General features: G+C 40.7%; 1 non-coding gene across 1 annotated transcript; it reads right to left on the bottom strand.

Moving 5' to 3' along the window:
- Positions 1–16,671: 16,671 nt before the first annotated feature.
- On the bottom strand, positions 16,672–16,778 carry LOC148803281 (small nucleolar RNA R71). The gene has a single exon (XR_016081618.1). It is a non-coding gene; the product is annotated as a small nucleolar RNA R71 (small nucleolar RNA).
- Between the last annotated feature and the right edge of the window lie 1,183 nt (positions 16,779–17,961).

Here is a 17,961-nt window from a genome sequence, read left to right as displayed (position 1 = left end):
TTAGAGTGCCCATAGCCTTAGATGGAAGTAGGATAGAAGGACCTTAGCATAATTAGGACTAGGACACTATGAGTGTTGCACTATGTGGTTGTCATCCTTTGAAATAAGATTAAAATGACTCTTAAATCCCTTAAAGAAAAAATCTTAATCTAAAAAAAAAATCAAAGTACCCTTTAAGCTATCAATGTTACACCCAAAAGCTTAATCAAACCTGAAATCAAGATCAAAATCCATTAAGTTCTCCAAATCTAAAGTTCCCATTTGAAATACTTAGAGAAGCCTATCTTGCCACTCAAGGTTGTTTTTCTCAAGGCTAATTAGATGCATGACTTTATGATTTCAACTCTTGAGTAGTAGCATCAAAAGGCCATCACTTTTACTATTCTACATCTTATGTCCATCTCTTGGCTGAGTAGATGCATAACTCTATGAGCTCAGCTCTTGAGAAGTAGCATTGAAAGACCATTTTTAATCCCTTTCGTTATTTGTCCCATGTCCATATCTTGGCTAAGTAGATGCATGATTCCATGAGCTCAGCTCTTGAAAGTAGCATTAAAAGGCCATACCTCTTTCATCATTTGTCCAGTGTCCACCCCTTAGCTAAGTAAGATGAATTGAATTCAACTCTTAGAAAGTATATCAAAACACCACCTTGACCCATTCTAGGAGTTTCAAATAGATATATATGGAAAGGGTTTAACCCTCCCTTGACCAGTATCCAAGGATGCTCCATTCTCTCAACTGAAATTAGACCAAGTAGATGTTTGGCCCTATGAGTAGCTCTTGAGAAATAACATCAGAAGGCCACTTTGACCTTCAGTCTTTCAAAACTCTGGGATGTCAAGTTGATAGACATATGGTGTAGGGATGGATATTCCCTTAGCCATTATTGAAAAGACATTCTCATGATCCTTCAAATATCTTTCTTGCTCTTCTCCAAACTAAGTAAATGCTTGACCCAATGAGTTTGCTCTTAACGAACAACATCAAAAAGCTTGTTGTTCACAAACATGGTATAGGAACTAATTACTCTTGGCTTTTCCTTCAAGTCCTAACCTTATCTAAAACCCAAGAGTATTTTTAATTATACCACTAACTGCTTAGGTCCCAAAATTATTAATAATAAAATGAAGGAAGAGAACAAATGTACCAAATAGCATCAAATCCCAATATCTAACTATCAAGTCGACAAAAACACAATAAGGGAAAGGCTCATTATCAAATCATGAGATTCTATTATAAGGATTATCAAATAAAGTCTCTTTATCAAATCCTAATTCACATAATTTCAAGTCAATTGCAAAAGTCAACATTCCACAAACTTAAACAAATTTCAATCGAGTTTTCAAAGCTTTTTTAAACATTGTATTTGTTTTCCAACTTCAAGCTAAATCTTAGTTTTTCTTTTTTTTTTACTTTCTAAATGCTCTTTAATTTTTGATAGAGGTCCCCTAATTTAAGGCATTCCCCTTGCATGACCTATTCTAGTTGACCATATATTCTTTCTTTCTTTCACATCCTTGCTAGGTTCCCTTGATCCAATCCAAAGAAGCCATCCTATATAATCACCTACACATCTAGCCTTCTTAGGACTCCTTCAATCAATAGCCACCGTAGAATTGACAACCCTAAAACTTCACACCAAGTTTATTACCTCAACCTCACCCCTAGCACCCTACACCCTCACAAGTCAGGTCTAACCTCAACCCATTCTTGCTTAGGATTCAATATCTAGTTAGCCAAGTCATAGCAACGTCAATAGCTCTAGGTGCATACTAGGGGCAGGTCGATTTGGTCATGGTTTTCCATTGCTTTTGCCCACATTTCTTCATTTGCATGAGCATATCACATGTTTCATCCCTAGAACTAATCCTTAGCCCACACTTGTTTATTCCCACTCGTTAGATGCCTACAACCTAGGTTGGTACCATTATAGAACCAACAACATAGGCCCTTTAGATAACCAACTTTAAAACATCAACGCTAATCAAACAAAGTCCAAATCCCTCTTAAAATAAAAAGAACCCTTTCAGGATCGTCATGAAGCAAGTCTCTCATCAACCTCCCATTGGGCAAGATTTGTCAATTGTGCTCTACCAAGAAGAATTGGCCAAAAGACTTGAAGGACATACGAATATCCCAACCAAAAGAAATAATTGAGTTCAATGCTTTATCCCCTCCACCAACATTGACATGCCTAAAAATGTTAAAATCCCAAAATTCCACAAGTACAAAGGATTTAGTTGTCCCCGAACTCACATCCCTTTTTATTATACAAACATGTTGTAGCTTGGATATAAGAGCCTAAAAGGAGCCGCTTTGGATTGGAATCCCTAGCTCAACCTAGACACTCAGAGGACATGGGGAAAATTGGTGGAACAATTTATCAAAAATTTTATTAATCTAAAACACCTTAGGATGATATAAGACCAGCTTTCCTCAATAGCAAAAGGTTGGTGCACACATCAAATGGGGAGTTAAGCACGAGAAAATCCGCTTAGCATCCGCAAATCCACTACTTGAGATCAAAAAGAAAACTATTGTAGTTGCCATTATACATCAACCTCCCTCTTTAACATAGATACGTCAAACTATAACTCATCCCTTTGCTTCCCTACCTTTGCAGCTGATCAAGAATAGATATCTAACACCTTTGCCACCTAAACCAATACCCAATCCCCCACCAAAGAGCTTTGAGTTGGGTGAGTATTGCTCTTATCACCAAGGACCAGGGCAATCAACAAAAAATTGCATAATTCTCATATTCAACATCCAAGATCTAGTCAATACTAGAGAATATCACTTAAAACATAACTAAAATATGTAATCAAATTTGTAACCCTTTTAAGAACTACGAATGGTCTGATCCCTCACAAGGGGCACATAGGCAGCCTGGGCAGTGGCACTTGGGTGTGATTTGGATAACCAAATAAAAATAATAAAACATTAAGAATCTCAAATAAACACCTTTTAGCATCTTCACATAAAACCCTAGGTTTTTAACTAAAACACCCTCTAGGAACCAACCCAAATAGTCTAGGCATTGCTTGCATCATCAATGCATTCATTTCATGCATGTTTGCATCCCATCTAAAGTCTAATGCTCCCAACAGGAAAGATGATTACACCTACCAGAGATCAAGTCAAAATCCAAGAGATCGAAGAACTTCGAAAAGTAGTGAATCTGTTAACCTTGAAAGTTGATTGGCTAATCTCCCGCATAGGGGCAATGGTAACTCTGCATTTTGATGCCTTAAGGGCATCATTTTAGGGGTATTTTTGGCCTTAGAATAGTCAAAGTATGCCCTTTTCCCAATTAAATTCAATGTTGTGACCTCTGAGGGTCTCTGTGCAAATTATGTGGAAAACTAGGAAAATTACATGGCTGAAATGCAGTTTTTGGGAAGTTGGTCTGAAGTCTAACTGAGAAAGGGGGTGTTTTTGTGAAAAACTGAGAATAGGAGGGCGCCTCCTATCTGCTAAAACCAGTTTGGTGCCCCTCTTAATGTATTAGCATGCTCCCCTCTCCATAGCAAACCCTAGGGCGCCTTTTAACCTTTTCTTTTCATCCTTAGAAAACCCTAGTTGCCCCTAACTGCTTAATCTCCACCCTCCACCTCTTCTAATCTCCACCATCCATTCTAGGGTAGTCTCTTTGTAGTTTTTAAACCCTAGGGCGCCACCTAACTACTATTCCTCACCATTCAGCCCTTAACCACTAGATCTCAGTCCTCCATTCCATCTTCTATCTTAACCATCCACTCTAGGGTGCCACCCACCTCTTTTAATCTCCACCTTTCAACCCTAGGTGCCTCAATCTCATCCATTCATTTCTGGGCACCCAAATCTCAGCCTTACATAATATTGGGCACCCTATTCTTTTCTTCTCAGCCCTAGGATCACCCCAGAATCATCCTAACCCTCCATTAGAAACCCTAGGGTGCCCATAACTTTGCTAAAACCCAGTTGCCGCCCCCCTCTTTCTCTCTATTCCCAGTTATGTCCACCCTTCTCTATAAAAAGGACCCCAGGGCCCTGTAGAAGGGGTTGGTCAATTCACCCAATTCACATGGATAAGGTTTCTTGAGGAGTTCAAGGGTTGTAGAAGGGCGGGGGGGCACCCAGTTCTTGTTAGGAGGGGTTCCTACAAGCTGTTCAAAACATTCTGCAACTATCGCCACTAGATCTGATCAACCATTCTTTTCTTTTCCGTTATTTTTATTTCAGCACTCTTTTAGATTTAATTCTTATTTGTTTCTCTGTTTTGCATATCTGAATTCGTCCAGTTCAAGGCTAAGGTGTCTCAAGGGGCTCGAGGGCTGAAGAGGGGAAGGATGCCTAGTTCTAGTCAGTAGGGGTTCCTACAAGCTGTCCAGCCAATCTGCAGCTACCGCCACTGAATCCTAATTTTGGATCACTTGTATTTATTTCTTTTGTTAATTTCAGTACTCTGTTAATTTTTGAATTTTAGTTATTGTCTTGTTTAATTCCGAACCTTTAATTTCAACATTAATAAATTTTATTTTATTATTTTCTGCAATTCTCAATTGTATTTTCTTTCTCGGATCTAAGTACATAACGGTTTTTCCCTTGCTTCTTTGTGGATATGACCCATTCGAACCCATTTACTATGTTTGTATTTGTTTGAGAATCGAAAAAAATTTATAAATATTAAACTGGTGTTCCTATGTGGTTAACGACACGCTTCCAAACACACCAAGTTTTTGGCGTCATTGCCAGGGAAGCAATAGAGAAAAATTTTTATTTGCTTTATCCACATCTGTTTGATTATTTTCTTATTTCCATTTGATTATTTAATTCATTATTTCATTATAATTCTTACTCCTCTTTGATTTTGCAAGATGAAATAGCAAAAGGTGGGGTACCGAAGCATTGCGGGACTACAGGAGAGAAGAGAAGAGAAGATTAATTGGATTGCGTTTAAGGTGTAGTTGTCCCATTTCATTTTTGATTTTTTTGATTTTTATTTTCACACTCTTTTTTAATAGAATAGTGATTTTTGAATTTATGATTAATTTTTTTCTAGATCCGATTTATTTTTTTTAGTATTGTTTTTCTTTCGTTTTATTTCTACATCTATTTTTATTTTTTTATTTTAATTTCTTGATCAAATTTCTGTCTTATTAGGTTTTTGATTTTATTTTATTACAGATAAAAAAACAAAAAAATCATGTATTTTATTTATTTTATTTATTACCACATAAATTTCTTTTATTTATTTTATTTTCGGTTTAATTTTTAGAATAGCAATTTTCTTGTTAGAATTTATTTTGGTAGTTGTTAATCTTTTTAGCATAATTATTTCTTTTATTTTCTATTTGTTATAATTATTTGTTGCTTTATTTATTTTCCTTGTTTTAGTTATTTAATTGAATAATTAATTGTTACCTAGAAAATTGTCCAAATTTTCAAATTTGAATTTAAATTTCAAATTTTATTATAAATTTTAATTTTAATTCGAATCTGAATTTGAATTTGAGTTTGAATTTCAAATTTCGAAATTTAAATTTAAAATTTCCAATTTCAAAATAAAAATAAAAAAATTTAATTAATATTTTAAAATTCTTGCATTTGCATTCCAACATTTAGCGTTTGATATTCTAGAGCATGCATCCTATAGGATTATTTTATTGCTGTAATTATCATTGTTAGTTGTAAATGTGTTAGGTTTTCTTTTTTTTTATTATTTTAATTGCTTCTTTTGCTTAGGGAAGCTTCACACTTTGTTCAAAGGTGTGCTGAATTTTAGGGAAGCTTGTGATTACTTTCCATAACCAGCGGTTGGTGTCTAAGGAAAGAGGTTAAACAGCTACACCTAAGCAGGTTTTGTGGTTACTTAATTAGGTCCTTGCGAGAGCAAGGGGAGCCTTCCACATCCCCACCTCTTACCTGGCTAACCAAAGGAAGTGGTGTAATTCCGAGTGAATCTAAAAGGACTCACATTGGTTGAACCACTAGTTTAGGAAACCCGACGCCAACCCTAGGTCGTGTGGTTGATTTGTTTGAAATTTTTTAAAATAAAAAATAAAAAATTCAAATTTGAATTTAAATTTCAAAATCTGAATTTGAATTTAAATTTAAAAAATTTAAATTTTGAATTAAAAAATAAATAAATAACCAAAAAAAGAGAAATTGAAATTTGATTTTAAATTTTAGGATTTAAATTTCAAAATCCAAATTTGAAATTAGATTCAAAATTTAAATTTCAAAAGAGAAGGGACTTCTGAGTTGTATGTTGGGAAGGAGATCTCTATGGAGAGAAACAGTAGAACCCATACCCGAAATAGAGAGATACCTCCATCACCACCAACGCAATCAAATGGCCAGAATCAATGATGCCCAACCCAGAAAGTTGAAGGAATACTTCACTCCAACCTAATATAACCCTTCATCCTGTATTCAGTTACCCGATACTCAAGCCTTACAGTATGAAATTAAGTCAAGCACAATCCAAATGCTCCCCTCTTTTTATGGGAACCCAAGTGAGGACCCATACAAGCACATAGACGAGTTTCAAGAAAGAGGTTCCACTGTAAGGATCCAGAATTTCAATGATGATGTCCTTAGATTGACTTCTTTCCCCTTCTCCTTGAAAGATAAGGCCAAGCACTGGTTAGGTACTATATTGACTCACACGTGTCATGTAGCACAGGTAAGAGCTCAACAATCGATGGATGCGCGCTGCCCAGTTCGGCGGATTTCGGGGAGCCAATAGCAAAGGGTCACCTGGCGGCCTAGGATGGCCATGCTCCCTACGTACGGACTCAATCCCCATCGTCCGAGCTCACCTACCTCCAGGCAAGGTTCAAAATATCGATACTTTTGATACACCGGTAGGGGCGTATCGAGCAAATCGATACACATTTTTATTGTGTTTTTTTTTTTCCGCAACCGGTTCAGGGGGCCGGTTTAGGTCTCCTCTACCTCCTAAACTGGTCAAATTTCAATGATGATGTCCTTAGATTGACTTCTTTCCCCTTCTCCTTGAAAGATAAGGCCAAGCACTGGTTAGGTACTATAGGGACTCACACGTGTCATGTAGCACAGGTAAGAGCTCAACAATCGATGGATGCGCGCTGCCCAGTTCGGCGGATTTCGGGGAGCCAATAGCAAAGGGTCACCTGGCGGCCTAGGATGGCCATGCTCCCTACGTACGGACTCAATCCCCATCGTCCGAGCTCACCTACCTCCAGGCAAGGTTCAAAATATCGATACTTTTGATACACCGGTAGGGGCGTATCGAGCAAATCGATACACATTTTTATTGTGTTTTTTTTTTTCCGCAACCGGTTCAGGGGGCCGGTTTAGGTCTCCTCTACCCCCTAAACTGGTCAAACCTCTGATACACCCACTGTAGGGGAGTATCAGAGGGGTCTCAGAATGATATGTATCGGCCGATATGAGCCAATACGTGTCGATAATTTGAACCTTGCCTCCAGATGGTTCCAAGTATAAATACGAGGTGAGCCCCCCCCCCCCTCCAGGTAAAGGATCGAATGCTGGAGCTCTCTTACTAGCACTTGAGATCTATAGCTCTCCAATGACATCGTCTGGGTGCTCACATCTCAGACCTTGTATATTCCATGCCTCGTTACTAACTTGACCATTGGAGTCCTCTCCTCGGGTCTTCACCCAAGGCCACTAACAGTTTTCCTCTTGCAGAACTAACACATTGGTCCAAGGCCACCTCGGACACAAGACACAGCGAACCTCGGATCTTCACCACCTTGGTCACTAGTCCTCGGTCACCTCAATCCTCAAACCTTAGGTACCTCGGTCCTACTCGAGCTTAGGAACAAATTGACAGTGTTGTCCTCGGCCAATCCAAGCATCAACAATTGGAGCCATTTGTGGGAACCATCGCTAAGACATCCCCTAACTTACCTTAAATTCAAAAGAACTTTCCTAAGCTACGGTCAACATGGTATGAAACACCAAGAACGCCTAGAACTTGGTCACCAATGAATAGCTTCAAGCGGTCCTCAACCGTCTGGATTACCTCACCCGGTGCATCGAGGAGATGTGTCCCCAGGTAGGAGGCCGCCCTTAGGGTGGCCACCCCGCCAGGGTGTTGGGCCATCAGGGGCAGCGCGAGTCCATGGACCCGCTAGCCCTCGGCTCTGCTAACTCCCACTAGGTCAAGCCCTTAGAATCCGGTAGTAGCCAACATACCAACCAGCCACCAAGGAATGCAAGACCTCCCAGCCAAAGGGGGGAAGGACCAGCTTAGTTTAGCGACTACTACTAGAACTCTGAACAACACCACCGCCGCTGAAGAAGAGAGAACTCTAGGGATGAAGACAGGCGATCTGGCCACCGTAGCCTCCATTCAAGGGTAGAGGACCGATGTCATGCCACTTCCTCACAGGTCCCGGACCTCCATGACCTCCTGAATGATTGTCGTGCCAGAAGGAACGGACACAGACCCGCGTTTGAGTACTCGGGGATCCGAGCCGACTCCCACCGATTCTGTGAGGACCGGGACGGGGCACAGGTCCCCTCGACCCTTAGATCGAGGTCCTGCAAGCCCAGCTCGGGGCCGTCAAGGACGAGCTCAACCAAGTCAGGGAGAGTCGAGTTGACGCCTCGGCCAGCCAGAGCCATCCAAATGGAAGGATGGACACATTTAACTAGGTCATCATCTTCGAGCCCCTTCCCTCACACTTCAAAGCTCCCGCACTAGAGATGTATGATGGAACGATAGACCCCGATGACTACATGGAAATTTTCAAGGCGTTCATGCTCCTTTATGGGTACTTCGACAAGTTGACGTGCCAGACTTTCTAGGAAACTTTCAAGGGGGCAGCTCGGCGATGGTTCTCCGGCCTCCCACCTCACTCAATCTATTCGTGGGAGCAGTTCACACACCTGTTCCTCGCCCACTTCATCAGCAGCAGGTGTTAGCACACAATTTTTGCTTGGTCCCTTTGCCCTACCTCTTTATACCCCCTCTTAGACCCCAAAAACATAGAAACACAACCGGATCAACTTGGGACTTCCCAAAACCCGAAATACCCTGCTTTGACATAATCCACAAGATAAATAAAACCCTTGAGATCAATATCAATGTCCAATCAGACATCATCCCAAACTTGGAAAACTACAACTTAGTTACACATCAATTTTCATGATTAAATTCCAAACATCCACCATTCATCACGCCAACTGCCTTTTTAACCGACCCAATCTATGCAACAATCAAACTCCAACTCCAAAATCAAATCCAACATATGTGTCACCTCAAGACCACTAGGAAGCAATAAACTAGTGAATCCCACCAAAAATCTACGACAATCAATCGCAAAAGCATTAAGATCTCATTCCGATGGCCCTAAATGATTACCAAGATTGACTATATCTTTCTCAAACCAGAACCATTCACTTGAATCCTCCTCTTAATCCATGCCTACCCGCCAAATTGTGGTTCAAAATTCACCCGTTTGACCTCCCATCAAGCCTAGATCCTATTCCAACAAATCTCATTAATTAGATCTGACCATCCATCATCCCAACTTCACATGAAAAATCAAACCTTACCACTGTGTTTGGAGAACCAAAAAAGCCTAGCATGTGAAATCTCTTGACCAAGCACTTCTGTTTGACCATTAAAAAAGTAAGATTTCATTTTGAACCCTCTCGTTGATTGGAAAACCATAAGCTAAGACCATGATCTAAACTAAATCAATCAATCTACACATCCGATCAGAGATCCACCACTTCCATTATATTTAGGACGTTCATAAATGCCAGCCCACCAAATTTCATCCCAAAATTCCCTCGCTTGACCCTTCCTCAGACAAAGATTCTATTTCAACAAATTTCGTAAACCCAAACTTGTCAGCCATAGATCTCAATCATCCTGACCCCATTTGATGAATCAGACATCACCACTGAGTTCAGAGACCTAGAAAACCCCAACACATCAAATTTCATGACCAAATTCATCTATTTGACTGTTAAACTAGAAAGATGTCATTTCAACGCACTAGATTAAATTGCCATGTCATCTGGCCCAACCTGAAACCTTAAAAGGGTGATGGCTGATGTCAAATCCATTCTTGACTCATTAAAACCCCTGGACCTATGAAACAAACCTAATACCAAACAGAGCACTACTTAAAACCAAGAAAAGATAAAACCACTTTAAAAAGTTCATTAAGTTTACATTTTTTGCCACTCTCAGCCCGAAATACGGGTCTGCAATGTCTGAGACGCTCCAAACTCCCATTGGACACACAAAACCCATGAAATCCACCCCATAATCGAAGTAAGGGTTTCATCAAATAGGAAAGCTTGACTAGGCACCTATTTCGTTGAATAATCTTTGCCTATTTGTGGAAAAAATCACTATAGAATCTCAGGCACTATAGCTGAGCGAATTCAGACTTGATCCCCCTCCCATTCTTTATAAATACCGACATAATTCGAGCTCAAAGGGGAGAGTAAAAACCAAGAGAGATCAGGGACTAAGCAGAAGGAGAAAAGGAAATCTAAGAGAGGCCCTAGAAAAGAGAAGAATAGGGGAATAGGGCAGTTCTCCAACTTCTGTAACCTCTCATTCTGTATGAAATCCCGAAATCCCTGAAGCCAAGATCAAGCCTCATCCCTTGCTTTCCAAACTTAACACCAAAAGTGTTCAGACCAGCCCCTTCCTTTCTCAAGTTCTATTGGAAGTCCTTTCAATTGCTGGAAAGTTGGTTTCAAGGTTGTACACAAGAGGTAAACCTCTCACCCCCCATCTCTTTACATTAGTTTAGTTTCAGATTGCTTAAAATCCTTAAATTCTGGGCAACTTGCATTCTTAGCTTCCTCCAAATTGAGAAAAAGAGGTAGAGAGGCAAGGGTCTTAGGGAAACCTGTACCTAAGACCCGATAACATCACCTCAAATCAATTTTGGCGAAGTTGGGAATGTTTTTGCCGGGTTTCAAAAGCTTTGAGCAATCCCATTAATTGGTGTTTTGTCGGATTCTAAGCCTGAATAACTCCCATTTTGGGCTGCTACAATAGCTTTGAGAGAGGGGTGCCTAATACCTTCCCTCTCCCAATCCTTAGAACCCGAAATCTCTTGGTAGTGTGCCTTTACCGTAGAAAATGGAGTCACTATCAAAGACCTGAATCGAGTTTTTCAAACCTAAAAATGAGGGCCCATTTCCTCTAAAAAATGGGTGGCAACTCAAACTCTTTTGAGCCGGCCATGAGCTTCCCGAAGCTCATAGCTGGCGCTCCACTGGGGAGAACTTGAACCTTTATGGGGTGTTGTTCAGTCTCAATTTTGTCCTTTTTGTTTTGTGTTGGTAAGTTTAAAGCTTACTTGTTTGTGATTCAAAATCGCACCTCAAAAAGGCTCGGCGTGATAGACCTTCCTAACGCAATCAGCCAAAGCCATTCCATACCAAGATTGCACTGAAAGCTTCACCAAGAATCATACCTTTGTCGAAATTCCAACCAAGACACATCTTCTTCAAAATCATGCCTCATTTCATCTCTGTGACAGCCTCATTCATACTCATCGCAACCCAGAAATCCAAATCACACCTTCCTTTCAACCTCATCGCAACTCAGTGTAACCTCATCGCAACTTAGATCACCTTCATCGCAACCCAAAAGCACAAATTCACAACTCAGTCCAATCTTTTTGCAACTTAGATCACCCTCATTGCAACCCAGAAGCCCAAAATCGCAACTTAGGTTACCCTCATCACAACCTAGAAACCCAAAATCGCAACTTGGTCCAACCTAATCGCAACTTAGATCATCCTCATCGCAACCCTGAAGCCGAAAATCGCAACTTAGTCCAACCTTATTGCAACTTAGAAAACCCTCATTGCAACCCAGAAGCCCAAAATCGCAATTCAATCCAACCTTATCGCAACTCAGATGACTCCCATTACAATCTAGAAGCCCAAAATCACAACTCAGTCCAACCTTATCGCAATTTAGATCACCCTCATCGCAACCTAGAAGCCCAAAATTACAACTCAGTCCAACCTTATCGCAACTTAGATCAACCTTATCGCAACTCAGATCAATCTCATCGCAACTTAGATCAACCTCATCGCAACTCAGATCAACTTTATCATTGTTAGTTGTGAATGTGTTAGGTCTTCTTTTTTTTTATTATTTTAATTGCTTCTTGTGCTTAGGGAAGCCTCACACTTTGTTTAAAGGTGTGCTGAATTTTAGGGAAACTTGTGATTACTTTCCATAACCAGCGGTTGGTGTCTAAGGAAAGAGGTTAAACAGCTACGCCTAAGCGGGTTTTGTGGTTACTTAATTAGGTCCTTGCGAGAGAAAGGGGAGCCTCCCACATCCTCACCTCTTACCTAGCTAACCAAAGGAAGTGGTGTAATTCCAAGTAAACCTAAAAGGATTCACATTGGCTGAAGCACTAGTTTAGGAAACCCTAGGTCAGCCCTAGGCCGTGTGGTTTGAAAGAATGGTAGGATCCATCTAATGGACGCCAATAAGGTTGCGGAATGGGTGGGCGAATTTCAAAAATTTTTCCTACCTTCTTCCAACTGGGAATCATATTCCCTAAATTTAGAATACCATATTCAAGGATCTTACTTGAACCATAATCGAACCAGATCTGAACCAAAAGGGTAAAAGGGAGGAATATACCTGATCCGGAGAAGCAGTATCTCCCAAAGTTGGTGTTCACGCCCAAAGAAGAAACCAAGATCCGCTCCTACTGAAGATGACACAGCTATGGATGGAACGGAACCAGCAGGGTACGTCTTACACACTGGATCCTTCGCAAGAATCCACTGGAAACTCTGAACACCGAATCTTCTTTAGTCTTTCCTGCAAGACTGATGTCAAGAACTGGTTTCTTGATTTCCTATTGCTGCAAAGATCGAATCTTGCAAGAGGGAATGGCGGTGGCAGGAGGAGAACTCCAGGGACGAAGATGGCTGAACTGCTTCTCTTCTCTCTGGAGTATGAATGAGATGTAATCTCAATTCGAAGGGAGTATTCTTTTCACCCTAACCCTGGTTCGAAATCTGATATGTTTCTATTGGATTTCTCCTCTTTTCTTCTTGATTAAGAAAACCTCCTAATTAGGAGTTATCCCAATCCAAATCTTTATTTGGATAGGGGATTATCTTAATCCTATCTGCAGATTAAGTTAGTTTACTCCTGATTTTATCAGGAGGTTACTAGATTCAAATCTAATTTGAATTTGGTCTCTTGGAGTGGATAAGGTTAAAGGCCCAATCCTTTTACTAACATTAATCTCAGATTCGCCCCATAGATGGGTGATCATATCAGCCCAGCTCAAAATGGGCTTTTGGCCCATTACATGTTTAGTGTTTAACTAGTTTCCAATCTGCTGCCCAGTTGGGCTTCTTTGTATGGCGTGGGACCCAAGCATTGATCTACACACCAGCCATATGGGTTCGGCCCAGCCTTTAATACAAGGCCTAGCCGAATTCACTGAAAAACTCAGTAAACCCTTGAGCCCATCATATGGACCCTATGGACCCAACACTTACATTAAATGGTCCCTGGGCCAAGCCATCTTATAAAAACCCAGGGACTGTGGGCAGGTGCAAGATTAGCCCATCAGGTACTATCCTAAATGGTCTTACACTTAACCTCTCAACCCTTAATGATCAAGCACTGCCCAGCAAGAGAGGACCTCTCCCTCGGCTGCAAGGAACTGTGCCGCACTCTCCACTCACATGGATCCCGGGAATTAAAACCATTTGCAAACATTTTGAAATCGTACATATATATGTAAATATATTAATTTTGCCAAACAAAATTCCAATGATTGAAATCAACTGCCGGCAGTTTGGTTTCCATCAGAGAGAGTGCCTTTCTCGATCATTACCCTTTGTCCGACAAAGGGGCTGATCTTGTCACTATGATCACCCACTCAGATGAATTCTCAGACTGTCCCAACATACCCAGGTTTTGATCCCCATGTAAGGATCTCACTGATTGGCATATCAAAGACAGCCCGATCCGACACCTAGTGAAATGTCATAATCGAGTCTAGGGGTCAGGTGCAACTTTCCAATTTTGCCCATCTGTCTCCAAGGTCCAGGGCAATACTGGAAATCTGGTCCAGTTCAAGGATTCAAGTAATCCCATACTGTATGTGCCTCGGGTCTTACCCTGGTGGCTGAGACAGGCCATTCCAACACTTGGTGGCACACCAGTATCAGCCTTGGCAGGATAAATCTCCCCAGACTTATCCAATGGCTGTGAATATTTAAAACTAACACGAGTCTCTATAAGTGTCCAATTTAAGGGTCTTACACAGAATTAAACCAAACAACATGAATCAAACATGCACTTTTATTTATTTCCACTAAATAACAAAAGTACATCAAATCGGATTGAAGCTAAGGGCATACAAAACTGTCTAACAGCTCCCACTTGCACTTAGGTCCAATCTGGTACAAGCCGGAGTCCCATACTTTCCACGTGTTTCTCAAACACCTTCTGTGTCAGTGGCTTAGTCAATGGGTCTGCCACATTATCCGCTGATGCTACCTTCTGAATTAGGACGTCCCCTCTACCAACGATCTCCCACAGTACATGGTACTTTCTCTCGATGTGCTTTGACTTCGAGTGAGCCCGAGGCTCTTTAGCCTGGGCGATCGCTCCATTGTTGTCGCACAACAACGGGATGGGTGATGTGCTGGATGGAATCGCTCCCAATTCGTGTATGAATTTCTTCATCCACACGGCTTCCTTGGCAGCTTCAATTGCGGCAATGTACTCGGCCTCGGTTGTGGAGTCTGCAATGGACCCCTATTTGCTGCTTTTCCAACAAACAGCACATGATCCTATCGTGAAAACATACCCAGATGTAGACTTTCTTTCATCTGGATCCGACTGGAAATCGGCATCGATATACCGTAGAACTTGTAGTGAACTACCATCAAATACCAGACAAAAATCTTTTGTCCTTCGAAGGTATTTGAGTTTGTTCTTCACAGCAGTCCAATGCTCCTGCCCTGGGTTTGCCTGGAATCTGCTTACCACACTCACCTCCTGAGCAATGTTCGGGCGAGTGCACAATATGGCATACATGATGCTCCCTACGGCTGAGGCATAGGGAACGTCTCTCATGCTCTCAATCTCCTCAGAAGTCTTGGGAGACATCTTCTTGGAGAGAGTGACTCCGTACCTGAAAGGAACGTTTCCTTTCTTGGAGTTCTCCATGCTGTATCTTTTGACAATTTTGTCAATATAAGCAGCCTGGGATAATCCAATTATCCGCTTCGATCTATCTCTATAGAGTCGAAGACCCAGTATGTATAAAGCTTCTCCAAGATCTTTCATGGAGAACTGTTGTGATAACCATACCTTGACCGAAGTCAACATTCCCAAAATCGCAACTTGGTCCAACCTAATCGCAACTTAGATCACCCTCATCGCAACCCTGAAGCCAAAAATCGCAACTTAGTCCAACCTTATTGCCACTTAGATCATCCTCATTGCAACCCAGAAGCCCAAAATCGCAATTCAGTCCAACCTTATCGCAACTCAGATGACTCCCATTACAACCTAGAAGCCCAAAATCACAACTCAGTCCAACCTTATCGTAATTTAGATCACCCTCATCGCAACCTAGAAGCCCAAAATTGCAACTCAGTCCAACCTTATCACAACTTAGATCAACCTTATCGCAACTCAGATCAACCTCATCGCAACTCAGATCAACCTCATCGCAGCTCAGATCAACTTTATCATTGTTAGTTGTGAATGTGTTAGGTCTTCTTTTTTTTATTATTTTAATTGCTTCTTGTGCTTAGGGAAGCCTCACACTTTGTTTAAAGGTGTGCTGAATTTTAGGGAAGCTTGTGATTACTTTCCATAACCAGCGGTTGGTGTCTAAGGAAAGAGGTTAAACAGCTACGCCTAAGCGGGTTTTGTGGTTACTTAATTAGGTCCTTGCGAGAGAAAGGGGAGCCTCCCACATCCTCACCTCTTACCTAACTAACCAAAGGAAGTGGTGTAATTCCAAGTGAACCTAAAAGGATTCACATTGGTTGAAGCACTAGTTTAGGAAACCCTAGGTCAGCCCTAGGCCATGTGGTTGATTTGCTTTTAATTTTTTTAAATAAAAAAATTAATTCAAATTTGAATTTAAATTTCAGGAATTTAAATTTCAAAATCTGAATTTGAATTTAAATTTAAAAAATTTAAATTTTGAATTAAAAAAATAAAAAATAAAATAAAAGTAAAAACACAAAAAAAGAGAAAAATTGAAATTTGAGTTTAAATTTTAGAATTTAAATTTCAAAATCCAAATTTGAAATTAGATTCAAAATTTAAATTTCAAATTTCAACCAAATGGCCAGAATTAATGATGCCCAACCCAGAAAGTTGAAGGAATACTTCACTCCAACCCAATATAACCCTTCATCTTGTATTCAGTTACCCGATACTCAAGCCTTACAGTATGAAATTAAGTCAAGCACAATCCAGATGCTCCCCTCTTTTTATGGGAACCCGAGTGAGGACCCATACAAGCATGTAACAAGTTTCTGGAAATCTGTTCCAGTGTAAGGATCTAGAATTTCAATGATGATGCCCTTAGATTGACTCTTTCCCCTTCTCCTTGAAAGATAAGGCCAAGAATGCAACAAAAATTTCTTAGAAAGTTCTATCCTATAGGCCGAACCAATACCATGAGAAGAGCCATCACAAGGTTCACCCAAACATCGGGTGAACAAATTCATGAGGCTTGGGAGAGGATGAAGGAATTAATGAGAAAATGCCCACACCATGGCCTATCCTAGTGGAAAATTGTCCAAGCCTTCTATGAGGGTCTGTTAGTTTAGTACAGGCAAATGGTAAATGCATACTGTGTGGGGGGGGGGGGGAATTTATGAGCAAGAGTAAGGATGAAGCATATGCTCTTTTTGAGACCCTGAGTGTGAATTCCATTAGCAATGCATCCTTGTATTCCTACAAAAGGTTGGTGGGACCCTCAAAGAGGGTAGGGCTCTATGAGGTCAGGAATAATATAGAGCCTGAGATAAAAATGGACTTGAATGCCATTTCTAGAAAGTTTGATAGGGTAGATCTTCTAGCCCAGAAGCTTGACTAGTTTTCCACCTTTAACCAGCAATCGAGCCCATCTACATCCTATCCCGAAGTGTGTTCCATTTGTGCTAGCCCAGCCCACCAGATTGATGACTATTCTTCGGTGGCCCAGTTTCAACCCTTTATCCAAGAACAAGTTCAAGCAGCCCTGAGTTTCTCAAGGCCCAATAATGATCCATATTCAAATACTTACAACCCTGGGTGGAGAAATCACCCTAACCTTTTTTGGAGGACACATCAACCCAATCTACAGTCCCAACAATATCAATATCCATCCAAATCCATGGCCCAGCAGTTTCAGAGGCCACTAGTACAAAGTCAGTTCTAGCAAGTGTACCCTAGGAATCAACCAGCTCAACCATATCAGGGTTACCCATAATCTCTGCAATCCCGTTCAGTAGATGATCAATTCATGTAGCTTCAGCAGCTGATCCTAAATCAGCAGCAATCTATTGCTATGTTATAAAGCCAAATAGGATAGCTAGCCGAAGCTAATGCAAGGAGAGAAGTGGGGCAATTACCGCGTCAACCGGAAAAGGGAATGCCAAAGACACTTACTTAACACTTAAAAACCAGGTCTCTTCACCTAAGGCAAGTGTCGAGATTCGCAATAAACGGTGGAAGGTAACATTAGAAATAAGTGTGCAAATCAAGTTTAGGGGTAAAAATCCACTGTAAAAAATGATAAGAAGAATACATGCCTGATTTTAAAAATCAATCTCAACTTATCAAGATAGTCTACAAATGGAAGGGTAAATAAGATTTTTAAGCCAAGTTTCTGTAATATTCAAAGTAAGACAATTTTCCCCTTAAACCCAATATTGATCTCTACAGAGTTTGAGAATTCTGGAATTAGGATGCTTGACTAA

This window comes from Nelumbo nucifera, chromosome 1, assembly GCF_055504915.1.
Source record: "Nelumbo nucifera cultivar China Antique chromosome 1, China Antique-T2T, whole genome shotgun sequence".
In the NCBI taxonomy this organism is placed as follows: Eukaryota; Viridiplantae; Streptophyta; class Magnoliopsida; order Proteales; family Nelumbonaceae; genus Nelumbo; species Nelumbo nucifera.
Note: the sequence above shows the minus strand (reverse complement) of the source record. Positions and strands in the feature narration are given on the sequence as shown.